The 14,289-nt window shown below is 37.1% G+C and overlaps 1 protein-coding gene across 1 annotated transcript in view; it reads left to right on the forward strand.

Moving 5' to 3' along the window:
* Window positions 1–14,289, forward strand: part of HMCN1 (hemicentin 1) — a 554,195-nt gene that overhangs the window by 245,589 nt on the left and 294,317 nt on the right. The window lies entirely within an intron of this gene.

The following is a 14,289-nucleotide window of genomic DNA, read 5'->3' on the forward strand; positions in this document are numbered from 1 at the left end:
AAGTTATCCAAATGAAGCACTTCAATCCACTAAGTTATCCAAATGAAGCACTTCAAGCCACAAAGTTATCCAAATGAAGCACTTCAATCCACAAAGTTATCCAAATGAAGCACTTTAATCCACTGTTATCCATTTAAAAACTTTTGAGAATTCGTGACATACATTATGACATCTAACCCTCACAAATTGTGTGTATTTGTATCTGCGGGGTTAGTGGCTTGCCCTAGGTTACAAAGCCAGTAAGTGGCAAAGCCCAGATCTGAACTATGTCTTTCCATCATTCTGCGTAGTGTACAGAAATGCCTACGCATGCTATTAGCAGGTCTAAGGTACAGGTGGATAGAAGAAAGTATAAAAAGAGAAAATAAATAAAGGGTCCTTGAGTATGAATAGGAAAGTGAGAATACTAAAATAATTTTTTTTTAATAGAAAAGATACAAAGTGTCTGCAAGTTCCTGTCACATGGGTGAAGAATAGCTGGAAATCTAAATCTAAATCAACTTAAGAAAAGTTTGGTGAATCCTTTGACCTAAGTTCTGATAGAGCAGCTGGTAAGGAACAGCCTAGAGGAAAGAGAGAACTGGGATATGCACACAGAGACCATGTAAGATGACTAGACTGTAAGCTACATTAGGGCAGGACCCAGTTTTCCTCAGTTTGGGGTCTTTAGTGCCTGACATAATATTTAGCACTTAGTTTTGTGTGCATGCATGTCTGTGGGAAGACTGAATGAAAAGCAGAGTGCTTAGCTAGGCAAAGGAACTATTGCCAAGTCTGAAAAATCCTATGTCAGAGCATGTACTAAAAATTGACTTGATTCAGATTCCCTTGAAACGTTAATTAATGTTTCTTTGAGTTACTGTTTTACAAATTAATGACCCAGCTAAAAAGCAAATTCTGTTTCTAAAGATCAGATATTTGTAATATAGGAAAAACATAATGACTTACTATTTTTATACATGAGGAAGGAGCTTTGATATTTGACTATTATGAATAAAAATTGAATTAGAGCTAATACCCAAAATAGGAGTACTTACTGCTGTATCTGCAGAAGGGTAGGATATGTTAGGAACATTTGGTTATTGAGACTGCAAAGCTGATAGATAGCTGTTATATTGATGAGATCCTCATTTATGCTATTTCCCACAGCAGTATCTAAATCATACTATGTCAGGTATATTTTTTTTCCATAATAATGAAACCAATACTGAAATGTATGAAGTGCCTTGACTTAAAACACATTTTTACAAAAGGTCAGAGGTGGTATCTTGTTTGTCCATTTGTTTATACATTTATTCGTTCACTCATGTATTCACCAAAAATTTAAATGTCAGGCATTCTGCTCTTTGCTGAGGATATAAATGAGAAGAAAACAACATCCTTTCCCTCAGTAAGTCCATAGTAAAAAAATAAATAAAAGAACATAACTAAATTTAAAAAATAAATATCTATTACCCAATGGGATAGGAACTTCACCAAGGTACTATAGGAGCCTTGAATACTGTCTCAGTAATGAGTGGAGATTGAGAAGGACTTCACACAGGAGATGGTGTCTGAGGTATCCACTGGAATATGAGTCAGCATTTGCCAGATAGAAGTCAGGAAAGTCCTTCTAGATGGAGAACCCTACACGTGCAAAGCCATGGAAAAATGAGGGCACAGAAATGTGAGCTTGCTGAGAGTAGAGGGTCTGACTGAATTGGGAGCTCTGTCCTCACAAAGGTGTGATTTTCTTTGTCCTGTGCTGTCTTCAGTAATCTTTTCAAAATACACATAGAAGGATCATATAGGTTTGTGGTTTTGTGATGTTTGTTCAGCAAAAGACAAGGTAATTGGGGGAAAGAAAGTGTTTGTAGTGACGCTCCGTGGAGTTTAGGCTGCATAAAGAAAGAAGAGAGGGTTAAAGGCATGGTCTGATAGATTGGAATAAAAAAGAAGGTTCAAAGGAGTTGAGGGCATGATGAACTTGGAGAAGGGAAGTATGGGAGTCAGGAAGTGACAGCTGGAAGGATGGGAGGTTGTGACTCAAACTGGACTCCCAAGGCTAAGTATTCTTCCAATCCCATTGTGGGTTGCTTCCCTGATAAGATAACTAAGGTAGCAGATGAATTTGTCTAGCAAGATAAATTAATTACCAGATTTTAAAATCTTTCCTTCAAGAAGTGCTAGGTAGATCCACTTTCATATGCTTTTGATTCGATGACTGTTGCATGATAATTTGTAAAAATAACCCCTTTTTGTAAAATGTGTGGCCACATTTTTTAAGACTTTTTTTTTCAGAGCAGTTTTAGATTCACAGCAAAATTAAAACAAAGGTACAGAGATTTCCCATATGCCCCCGCCCCAACACATGCATAATCTCTCCCATTATCAACATCTCCCACCAGAGTGGTACATTTGTTACAAGTGATGAACCTGCATTGACACATCATAATCACCCAAAGTCCATAGTTTACATTAGAATTCATTTTTGGTGTTGTACAGTCTATGGGTTTGGACAAGTGTATAATAACGTGTATCTCTCATCATAGTAACCATACAGAGTATTTTCACTGTCTTAAAAATCCTCTCTTCTCTGCCTGTTCATCTGTTTTTCCCACCTTCCCAACCGCTGGAACCCACTTATCTTATTACTATCTCCATAGTTTTGCCTTTCCCAAATGTCATATCCTTGGAATCATTCAGTAACTAGCCATTTCAGATTGGCTCCTTTCACTAAAATTCCTCCATGTCTTTTCATGGCTTAATAGCTCATTTCTTTTTAGCACTGAATAATATTCTGTTGTCTGAATTAACATAATCAGCTTTTTATAGTCAAAAGATATTCTTGCTATAGTTGATTCTGAATCAGGAGATGCAAGTAGATATATGTAAAGCTTTAATAGTATCCTGCTAATATGCCAAGAAGTAATAATGCTAATTTGCCACTTTTCTCCAAGTCAAATGAGAATTTAAGTCTAAGCTTTGGCCTTCCTCTTTAGTTTGGAGATTCTCTGATTTTGGAAAATTGTTATAAAGAGAACCCACTAAAAAAAAGGCAATGTAATAGGCAATGTTAGTCATTTAATTGAAGATTTTCTTTTTAAAAAATTTTTATTGGAGTTAGTTGATTTACAAGATTTTCTAAGTAAGAAAAAACTAAACTTTAAAAATTCTTTCCTCTGATCAACCATATTTATTGTCTTAATCTGTTTTAGCTAATCAGACAAAGAAGCTCCTGAATTCATGACTTCTTGTTGTTAAGGAAAGAAAACATATAGAATTAAATAGAAACAATGTTAATGTATAAATAATTTTACATTAGGAATTACTTTAAATGGGTATAAAGGCAGCAAACATTTGATACATTTACATATTCTTATATCTTATATTGGGAAAATAAAAGTTGTAAATTTTGAAGAAAAGAAATCTTAATGCATATTTGCCATTAAGATTTTGTCATTAAAATAGAATGTAGCCTAAATATATCATTGTTTGTCTCTGAAATTATTGCCTTTCTCTTATTAACTGAATTTCATAACCACACTGGAATTGGGGTGTGGAATGTTTTTGCGAATCTAGCACGTAACTGTCAGTATTTAGTCTTTGCCTCTGTGTTTTATTGCCACTGTACCCACTTACTGGTAAGTCAAAGAATTAGCGACCTTCTCTCTGAGATTTAATAGACTTGCTCTCTAGTCCAGCACTGTCCAGTTAAACTTTATATAATGATGGAAATGTTGTGTATCTGTGCTGTCCCACATAATAACTACTAGCTGTATGTGGCAACTTAGCACTTGAAATATGGCTAATGCGCCTAATGAGCTTGTTTTGAAAGTTGACTTAGTTTTGGAAATTTTAAATTTGAACTTAAATAGGCATGTAGCTAGTGGAGACAGCTCCACTTTTCTGGAGAAAAAAGAAAGGCAGAAATAGCAAGAACCGAAGTCTTAGGAAACTTATTTCTACTGCCCTGTAGACTAACCATTATCGTAATTCATTTGAATTATTGCCATTCAGGAATAATTCTACTGTTTTAGGAAAGTTGTAGCCAGGACTTCATATTTCCATTGATGAGATTTCATTTGGAAATGTTGCATTTGATTCCATATCTTCAGAATTTCAGTGGCCCTTGACTCTTTTCCCAGGCCATTGATACCTGTTTTCATTGGTTTTGATCATTTGGCTGATTGGTTAGTTTTAAGTTTTCCTCCTTTGCTGTTTGGAAGGACTCCCTGGCCACTTATGCAAACTGTCTAGTAGTCCTGGAAAAACTTTAAAATATTAAAATATATTCCATTGCCATTTCTACTGATTGAAGATTCAGGAAAAATTAAGTGAGCAAGCACATCTATCCATTGTAAATCATTCTTAGTGAAATTTTGTTACTCTCATTATGCAAGCTTCACACTTAAAAGTTAGTTACCATCAGAACTAGCTAGAGTTACCTTCCTAATCAGAAACTGAAGTAATGCATTTTAGAACAATGTCAGTACGTTTTAAATAAGCTGATTGAGGTAAATCAGTATGTACACATCTGTTAAAACAGGACACAGCAACTACTAATTACAATTCTCAGCAGGTTCAGTAATAGTCATTATGTAACCTTTTGAAGTTAGCTTTTTCTATAGTAAATACAGATATTTAGAAGGGTCAGAGATTCTGTAAAATACATTTTCAGGCTGTAGGATTCAATGGAACCTAGGTTCAGTAATTAAATACTAATTATTTTCCAATTTCTCATGTAGCATGGCTTGATGTTAGGCCATGTAACATTTTAAGGGAATATATTATCCACAATGAAAAATATTTTGGGGAACAGTTGTAAAACAGTTCTAATATGTTTTCAGAAATATAAGTCAATTAGGTGGTTGGGCTGAATGTAGGTTTAAACAGTCTCCAAAATGAGGATCTTTACTTAGCTTTTATGCAGAGAACTCAAGTAAGAAAAGAAACTTAATACTAAAAACTAGCTAATGGAGTATCTTTCTTCTCATCAGAGTCTTAATTCCTCATGACATAAAGTTTATCATTCGGAACATTTAGAAGCCTGGGAATCTTACATCACAGAGATCAATTGATAGCCTTGAAATACCTTTTTTCCAGAATGTAATTTAATGCCTATTTAAACAACAGCAATTGATAATCAGTTGTTCCACTAGGTTCCTTTTGGGTGCAAATCCTTTTGGAGTTGGGAAATAAAAGGTTCTAAAACTTCGTAACCCTATTTCTTTTGAACACAAAATGTTTTTGAGATAAAAATCCTTTCATGGTTGATTCTGTTAATCTAATTTGCTTTTTGGGGTAACAAAAGCTCTAGACCAGGAAGTAGGGTACTTGAGATCTATTTTCAGGAATCATGCCTTATTTCTCTCTCTTTCTCTCTCTGTCTCTCTCTCTCTGTTCTTTTCCCCAGGCCACACAAACACAGTTTATCAGTTTTTAAAATTGAATTTCCCACATCCTTTTTATTTATGGACACCTATACGGGACACATTTTCTATGTGACACTGATGCTGGAATCAGCGGATGATTGGTTATGCTGATAGGGATCAGAGTGAATGATCTAATGGGAAATTTAGAGTTCAAATGGAATTATCCCAGTTGTAATGATATTTTTCGGTTGAGGTGCCTCTCACTTTCCCTATGCATGGGTTAGTTCAGTTCTTCACTGCCTCTCACATCACTCCCTTTCTTGTTATCTCCATTGGCACCACCCTCATCCCCCTCGTGATTCACATGCCTAAACTAAATCCATAAAAATCCTCTTTTTAGGGACTTCCTTTCTTCTGATTTCGTTGCCCCACTGTATTCCATAGTACCATCAGGTGAAATTTCCCTAAATATTGCTTTGTATCCATCTAGTCAAACCCTTTATGTGGTTTCCTAATTACCCCAGAATAAAATTTACATCCCTCAGTCCTCCACAAGCTGACTTTTTCATAATACTTTCAACATTTGATCTTCACCCTTTATCCACATAAAACCATGTATGGATAAGCAAAAAGGAATAAAAATGTTTCCTTTCAATACACGAAAACTGTTTATCTTAAAATAATTAGATATTCATATATTTTTCCATCATTCATGTTTCCTTAATATGGATTACTGAATACTTGAACTTGCTGTTAAGACTTCACCTCTAATTATTGATTAAAAATAGAGAAACTGGTAGATAATTCTTTTGTCCATAAAATATTACTGATGCTTCTCCATTTCATACGTCAGAGTAGTATCAGGCAAATAATTTTTGGTGTCCGTATATGAGGTTTGCATTTTCTTTGTATTAAATTTCTCAAAAAGATGGATAGGTACTACACTTATCCTGTCTTCAGTCTCCAGAATTGAGTTTTTGATGGCCACTGAATGTTTTCTGTCAAGCTCCATGTTCATTGTACCTTCAGTGAATTTCTGTTTCCTAGTGCTTCAACTCTAGCCCCTGCCCTGTTATTTTCCATCCCTCGATAATTTACCCCAACTCCACTTCTCATCCTTGAGTCACAGGGGCGTTCTGACTGCCTCCAAGCTACTTCATTCTCATTCTAGTTCTGTGACTTAGCTCATAGAGTTGTTTGACTTTAATGTTCCCTACCTATATCCTCCCTATAATGCTAAGCCCCTCTCATAAAACACCTCCTTTCTGAAAATTGTTGGCTTCTTTTTTCTGGTATTTATTTATTTTTTTGCCACACAAGTCTGCACTTAGTCATGATCAATTTCATGTGTCTAGTTGTTTTTCCTCAATCATGTTATACGCACTATGTGACACTTATTGCCCTTTTTTTTAAAAAAAATCATAATGCCTTGCACAGAGAGAAAAACACAGTGTACCCAAAGGATGTGTGCTCCTTACTTGCTGAATGGACCTCAAAGTAACAATAGCAGACTATAAGGAAAATTGGGGTCACCGACCTTATCTTTCATGTTTCCATGTTAACTTCAATGGCTTATTTGAATCACATCAACAATTTTAGATTTCATTATATAAGTACTTTCTTTTCCTGTTATAGCACAGGCCAGCATATGACTGCTTACATTTAAAACCATATTTTACAACAAAATCTGATAATTACCTGGTGAAAAAATTTATACAGATATTATTTTTGAAGTAGTGTTTAAACTAGTTCACCATAATTTAAGAATTCTGTCAGGTGAGTTTTGCAAAATATTGTGAAATCGGCTAAAACAATTTATCACTTTTAAGGTGGCACAGTGGCCGCTAAATTTCCAAATGCTTGTATTGGTCAGGCTTAGGAATAAAAATCAGAATAAGTGTAGTGGTATTTATCTTTATGATGTGACCTTAAACTTTTGTTTAAAACAGACTATCTTCCGTTGATTCCATTGACTGCTTCTTTATGAGGATGATTTTTGAAGCTGAAGATGAACACAGGTGTCCTGGTTAAATTTGAGCATATTCAGTGTAGTGCTGACATTTTTTCCATAATCACATGCTGCCACATGGAACACAAGGGGCCAAAGCCTCCTTTCCTCCTTCTGTGTCTGTATGAACATGAGAAGTATTAATTTGTCTTCTGTGGTGTCAGGAAAGGGTAGATGTCTGTCACTAATTAGTCTAGGTCACTAGAGAGAATTTTGCAACAAAAAAGGAAATAGTTTTCAAACTGATTGATGAAGTAAGTCCCTAATGACCAGAATTACTTCACTAGGAATGAAATTGATATTATCATAACCATATGTTCATTACATCATCATAACTCTTTTTTAACATGTGCCAGGTGACATAGGTATTGGTGTGTTTTTTTTCCATCAGTAAAACTAAATTTATCTATTTTTATTGAAATTTCTAATACATTTTGACTGTCTAGAAACATCTCAAATTTCAGAAGAATCGAATAATATATAATAAGTATTATATATTACTAGGATGTGTAACCTAAATACTATATGCAAGTGTGAGAATTGTGATCAAGTTTCATGTGTAAATGTCTAGATAATACATTTGTACACATATATTGTAAATACTGTATACTTATTTTATCATTCTTTGTCATACTTTACCATATAATGGAATATAATAGCAAAAATTACATAGTGCCTACTATGTGCCAGGAATTTTTTAAGTGTTTTATGTATATGAGTTTAGCTAATCCACAATGACCCTATGAGTTAGATACCATTATTATTTTTTTTTACACAAAGGTAAAAACACTCATCTTGATTTTTTTTTGAATTTTATTTTATTTTTTTTATACAGCAGGTTCTTAATAGTTATCTATTTTATACATATTAGTGTATAGATACCATTATTATCTCCATTGAAGTATAAACCAGATACCATGGATTATTTAACCATTTTGAGCCTTAGTTTTTTTATCTGTAAAATGGCAGTAATACTTCATAGGGTTATTGAGAAAAATAAATGATGGGTCTAGAGTTAGATTCTTGGCACATAGATAGTAACTTCTGCCCACCTTTCTATTTCAATGAACTGACTACTAGAAAGAGATTTAGTTCCTAATTGTACATAATATGCCTTTGTATACAATATTCTGTGAGATCTTTGAGGTCATAAAGTGTCAGAAATACAGTAGGTACTCAATGAATGTTTGTTTTGTGAAAGAATGAAAGCCCAAACAAGTTTGCCCAAGTACTGTAAATATACCAGTGTTGAAAAATATTTTAAATTATTGCTTAAGTAATTCAAATCATTACCATTGTCTGATTAATTTGTTGATGGTAATTAAATCACCTTGAAGAAAAAGGCCTTAGGTCTTGTCTTTGAGAGTTTCCTACCAGAGGCATAGCAGCAACAAATCAGACCCAATTGACCTGACTAACAGGAAATATGCCTCTTGTATATGAAGGTGATGTTGAAGATTTTCAAGAGTTAGGTGAGATTTTTTTTTTTTTAACATCTTTATTGGAATATAATTGCTTTACAATGGTGTGTTAGTTTCTGCTTTATAACAAAGTGAATCAGTTATACATATACGTATGTTCCCATATCTCTTCCCTCTTGCGTCTCCCTCCCTCCCACCTTCCCTATCCCACCCCTCTAGGTGATCACAAACCACCGAGCTGATCTCCCTGTGCTATGCGGCTGCTTCCCACTAGCTATCTATTTTACATTTGGTAGTGTATATATGTCCATGCCACTCTCTCACTTTGTCACAGCTTACCCTTCCCCCTCCCCATATCCTCAAGTCCATGCTCTAGTAGGTCTGTGTTTTATTCCCGTCCTACCCCTAGTCTCTTCATGACATTTTTTTTTCTTAGATTCCATATATATGTGTTAGCATACGGTATTTGTTTTTCTCCTTCTGACTTACTTCACTCTGTATGACAGACTCCAGGTCCATCCACCTCACTACAAATAACTCAATTTCGTTTCTTTTTATGGCTGAGTAATATTCCATTGTATATATGTGCCACATCTTCTTTATCCATTCATCTGTTGATGGACACCTAGGTTGCTTCCATGTCCTGGCTACTGTAAATATTCTCCATAGTGGCTGTATCAATTTACATTCCCACCAACAGTGCAAGAGTGTTCCCTTTTCTCCACACCCTCTCCAGCATTTATTGTTTCTAGATTTTTTGATGATGGCCATTCTGACTGGTGTGAGATGATATCTCATTGTAGTTTTGATTTGCATTTCTCTTTTATCCTCCTTGGTCTTTGTAGTCAGAGCAATGGCTGTTTTCATGCTCTCTTATAATGCATTTTGCAACCTTAGCATTAATGCTATGGAGTGACACCTAAGTCTAAAAGTAGTATTTTTTATTCTTAGTATCCTAATTTACGTTTAACATTTTAAAATCATTTCTGACGAATTATAAAAACTCACATATTTTTCTTTCATTATGGTTCAGATATAAAGAATGAATTAATGCCTTAATACCTAATAGAGTGCCATGTTCCCATTGCCTTGGCTAATGAACAGCAAGTTGTTATTTACGATGGTGGTGCAGATGGTTAGTGCTGGTGGTGGTGATGATAATGGCGATGATTGTGATGCTGAAATGAGACTGAAAACCAACTGAGAATGGATTACTTCTCCTTAAAGCCTAAAATTGGACTCTGGACTTTGATGGAGTTGGACTATGGTTCTTCAATACCTTGTCCTTGCTCCATTACAACTACTTTTAAAAAACAAGTTGAGCTTTTTTCTAGGGATTAAAAGAAATCTAACAGTTGAAATAATTATAGTGAGGTCTATTATATCCTTATTTAACCTAATCAAGTAAAGCCTGAATCTTTCTGATTATCTTTATCCAACTGTTATTTGGTTGAAATCCCATTATGCTTCCCTGTGTTTGTTCATGTCCTTTCTAATTTTCTTATCATCAGGAGAAATATTCTTTCCAGAGCAGTGGTAAATTTCTCACCTTCTGTGGGATGATGTCATCCTGTTGTATGTTGACAGTCATCCTGTCTGTATGTTGCACACAGACTTATTTCATGACCCTGAGTAGCACCCTATACCCAGGCATTATTGAGAAATGACCTCCTAGCTCTCTACATCCTGGCTTGGGTGACTGACATTTATTTTCACTTTAATATGTGAACTACAGAACTACAGAGAGTGGATTCTCGCTGGGAGATATGCCAAACCAATTCTGGCAGACGCCATTGGAAGGCATCATGTTTAGACAGAAATCCCAAGAGCTGCCGAGTCTTTGCAGCAATCCTATGTCAAAATGAGGTAGACATGAAAAACCTTTTATTTTAGGAAGGTGGAATAAATGTGGGTATTCAAAAAATTCCAAAGAGAAACAACTGTTCATTTTTTTCCACCTCTTCCCCTGAAGATTGTCTGCAGTACCCCACATCATGTGTAGTACTCCAGCATTTCAGAATTGATGGACTCCAGATGCAATCACAGTTTGAACTTACTGGCCATGGCCAGTCTGCCCTTGACCTCACATGTTTCTCTAGCCCTATGTTCACCAAGAAGAAACCATGAAATAATGAGGCTATCAACCAAGTCCACTGGCTGGAAAAACCCTTTAAACATTAACTTCAAAGGCAAACATTATTTGAAAAACACAACGTAAACAGGAGAAAAAAGAAGGGCGATTATAAGCTGCTAGCAATTAGGCACTAATTAGGTTTGTTCCCTTCTTCAGCTGCCCAGTTCAGCAGCACCATTTGTATCTCTTTCAAATGTTGGGGATTCCTCTTAGTGAAACCAAACCACAGTTTGCAGACTAACTTATAATAAAGGTACATCATAAATATATCCAGATCTCACTGACTAACTGAATTCTCAATTTCATTTATGGTAAAAACCCAACTGAATGGAAAGCTGACACCATGTCTGTTTGGCTCATCAGTGTATCCCTGTAAGTTAGCACAGAGCCTGGAACATAATAATTGTGCAAAAAGCACATTATTGAATTAATTTATTTTTGTTAATACTCATGACATCTATTTCAAAAATTGTGGAAATGAATTTATTTCTAGCTGATTGAGTGGGGGATATTTACACTAAGTAAATTATTTAAACTACCAGTTATAAAATAAATAAGTCACGGGTATATAATGTACGGCACAGGGAATATAGTCAATATTATAATAATTTTGTATGGTGCCTAATCTATATAAATAACTAATCACTATGTTATACACCTGAAGTTATTATACTATTATGAGTAAATTATACTTCAATAAAATAAAAAAATAAACAGGCTTTAAAGAGAAAGAAAATGATTAACTATTTCTTTGATGGTACCTTCTTTGATGATTAATTCTTACTCTGTAGTAGTATAGATGTAAAACATATAATTGATTAGACCAGATATATCAACATCCCAGCTACCCCAGAGAATTCTTGTATCCTTTTTGACAATAAATTTCTGATTTAATATTTCCTTTTCAAAAGTCTTTTTTCTGCCATAGAAGTGGAATGCAATAGGCACTTTGATATTTTCTAAGTTGAGGTCCTATGAATCCATGGGCATGAGGCAAATGATCAGTATAGCAGGATCTCCAGAGGCCGGCAGGCATAAAAATTCTCAGAGCCAAGTTACATTTTAGGAATGGCCTGTATTCCATCAATGGCTTTAAGTGTCTTTCATTTACAAGTCACTGCATAACATGAAAGAGATGTTATGTACTGTGGAATATATTGGAAATGGAACACTAAGAAAGACATGGTCTCGACCTCAACAAACTTATAATCAAACAAATAAAAAGGGAAAGAGCAACTCAAACAAAACAGGCAGCAGTCAGGACACGATTGGCTCCAAACCTATGTTCACTAGATAGAATGAGGCAAAAGGCCCAGTATAGAGACTTTGCCTGAATACAAATTTATAGTGAAGTTCCAGATGAGCAGATGGAAACCAGTAGTCAGCTAGTGGGAGCAAAGTAGCAAGGGGCCCCATAGTAACCAGTGGAGATGCAGAAACCCAACATTGGGATCAGATTCATTTTACGCTCAAAAGCAATTTACCTCCCGTGCTTTCATTACTTTTGGTTTCTCTCTTGCACTGATTGGACTGGATCCCTGATAGGGGTTATCCAAAGAGCTCCTCTCCAGCCAGAGGGGTTATCCAAAGAGCTCCTCTCCAGCCAGAGCCCAAGGAGGGAGCCTGAGGCCAGTGCCTTCGAGGCTCCAAGGGGGCCACCATACATGCATGATCTGAGCGTGGCCTTGGCCACGGAACTCTGGCCGTGGCTGACTGCACACTGCTGCAGCTGCTGCTCCTGTTGCTGCTTGATGCAGCTGAGCTGCGTGGCCAGGTTCTAAGCCAAGCTCGCCCTGTACTGCATGCTCTGCTTTATGGTTGTCACCATGGCCATGGTCACCTGCCTGCTGTGTCACCATGGCCAGATAGTGGAGAATGTGCAGCATCATCAGTTGGCTCACCCAGTCCTTCAAGTACATATACTGCATTCACTTTGAGATTAAGGGCCGCCAGAGCTGGAGGTGGACCACCCCAGTGTCATCATCTCTAACCACCAGAGCATTGTGGGCATAGTGGTCTCATGGAGGCCCTTCCCGAAGGCAGATTGCCAAGCAGGAGCTGTTCTTCATAGGATGCATGGGCCTGATCATGTGTACCTTGGGGCATCTTCATGGCCAATGCAAATAATCAGTAAACAATCTGTAATAGGAATAGAAAAGAGTTTTATTCAAGCCAAACTGAGGACTGTAGCCCTGGAGACACAGATTCAACGAGCACTTGAATTGTGTTCTGCCTGACCACAAAATGAGGGAGGCTGATATAGGCAAAACCCACAAAGCGGCATAAGTTGTTTGTCATGAATTAGGGTTAGGACCGGCAAGAAGAAAGGGTGCTTGTTAAGCAAGGATTGTTTGGGGACTGAATGGTTGCATAGTTACAAGGGGAGACCTTGAGACCATAAGGTTGCAGCAGGCAACTGCTAGCAGATGTTGTTTTGAGAATAGTTGGTGGTGTCCTTGAGTTTCATACAGTTCAGAAAATTCAAGTTCTCAATGATGCAGGAGCGTGTCTGAAACCACACCCACAATGGCCACCTGGCTCCATTTTGAATGCTTGAACCACAGTTACTCCATTTTTATTTTTTAAATACATTCTTTAATGGTTAAAGCCCATGTACAGTGCATGCTTGACAGTACATAGACAGGCTGTTCTAATTAGCATAAAGTTCAAGCCAAATCATGTATAAACTAGGATGAATTCCCCATACCTTAATTTGTGAAAATGTCTTCTATCATCAACTAACAAAGTACCAGGACCATGATGGCACACGTGGGCTTGGGCATGGTCAGAGAGAACCTTGAGGTGTGACTCTACCCTGAGGGCATGCAGAACGACAATAGGACCTGCTGCCTTTCAAGAGAGGAGCCTTCTACCTGGTGATCTAAGTCTGGTTGCCCTTCACCTCTGTGTTATACTCTACCTTCTCCTTCTACAACCCCAAGAGGAAGCTCTTCACCTCAGGAATGGTCAAGATGAAGCTGCTGGATGCCATCCCCACCAGCAGCCACCCTGTGGCTGGATGTTCCCAAGCTCTTGGACACCAGCTGCCATGAGCTTGGGAACATCCAAGGCCCAAGGACCACCTTGAGGACCACCTTCTCCCGCATGTGCAAGATACCCCAGAAAAATGGGGCCACTGCAGGGCCTGGTGCCCAGCCAGCCCAGTAGCTACGGCCATGGATGGGTCAGGAGCTGAGGGGGGGACCTGGCTAGAGAATGGACAGAAGGACCCCAGCCCTGGCTGCCGAATAATACTATGTCATAGCCCTGCTGCTCTCCCCCTTGCATTTCAGGCCCCATAAAGTGGAAGCCTCTTTCTGTCATTGGCCTCAGACCCAGGCCCCTGATGTCCCCTCAGAGCGGAGTGTGCCA

Source organism: Physeter macrocephalus, chromosome 4 (assembly GCF_002837175.3).
Source record: "Physeter macrocephalus isolate SW-GA chromosome 4, ASM283717v5, whole genome shotgun sequence".
NCBI classification, from domain to species: domain Eukaryota; kingdom Metazoa; phylum Chordata; class Mammalia; order Artiodactyla; family Physeteridae; genus Physeter; species Physeter macrocephalus.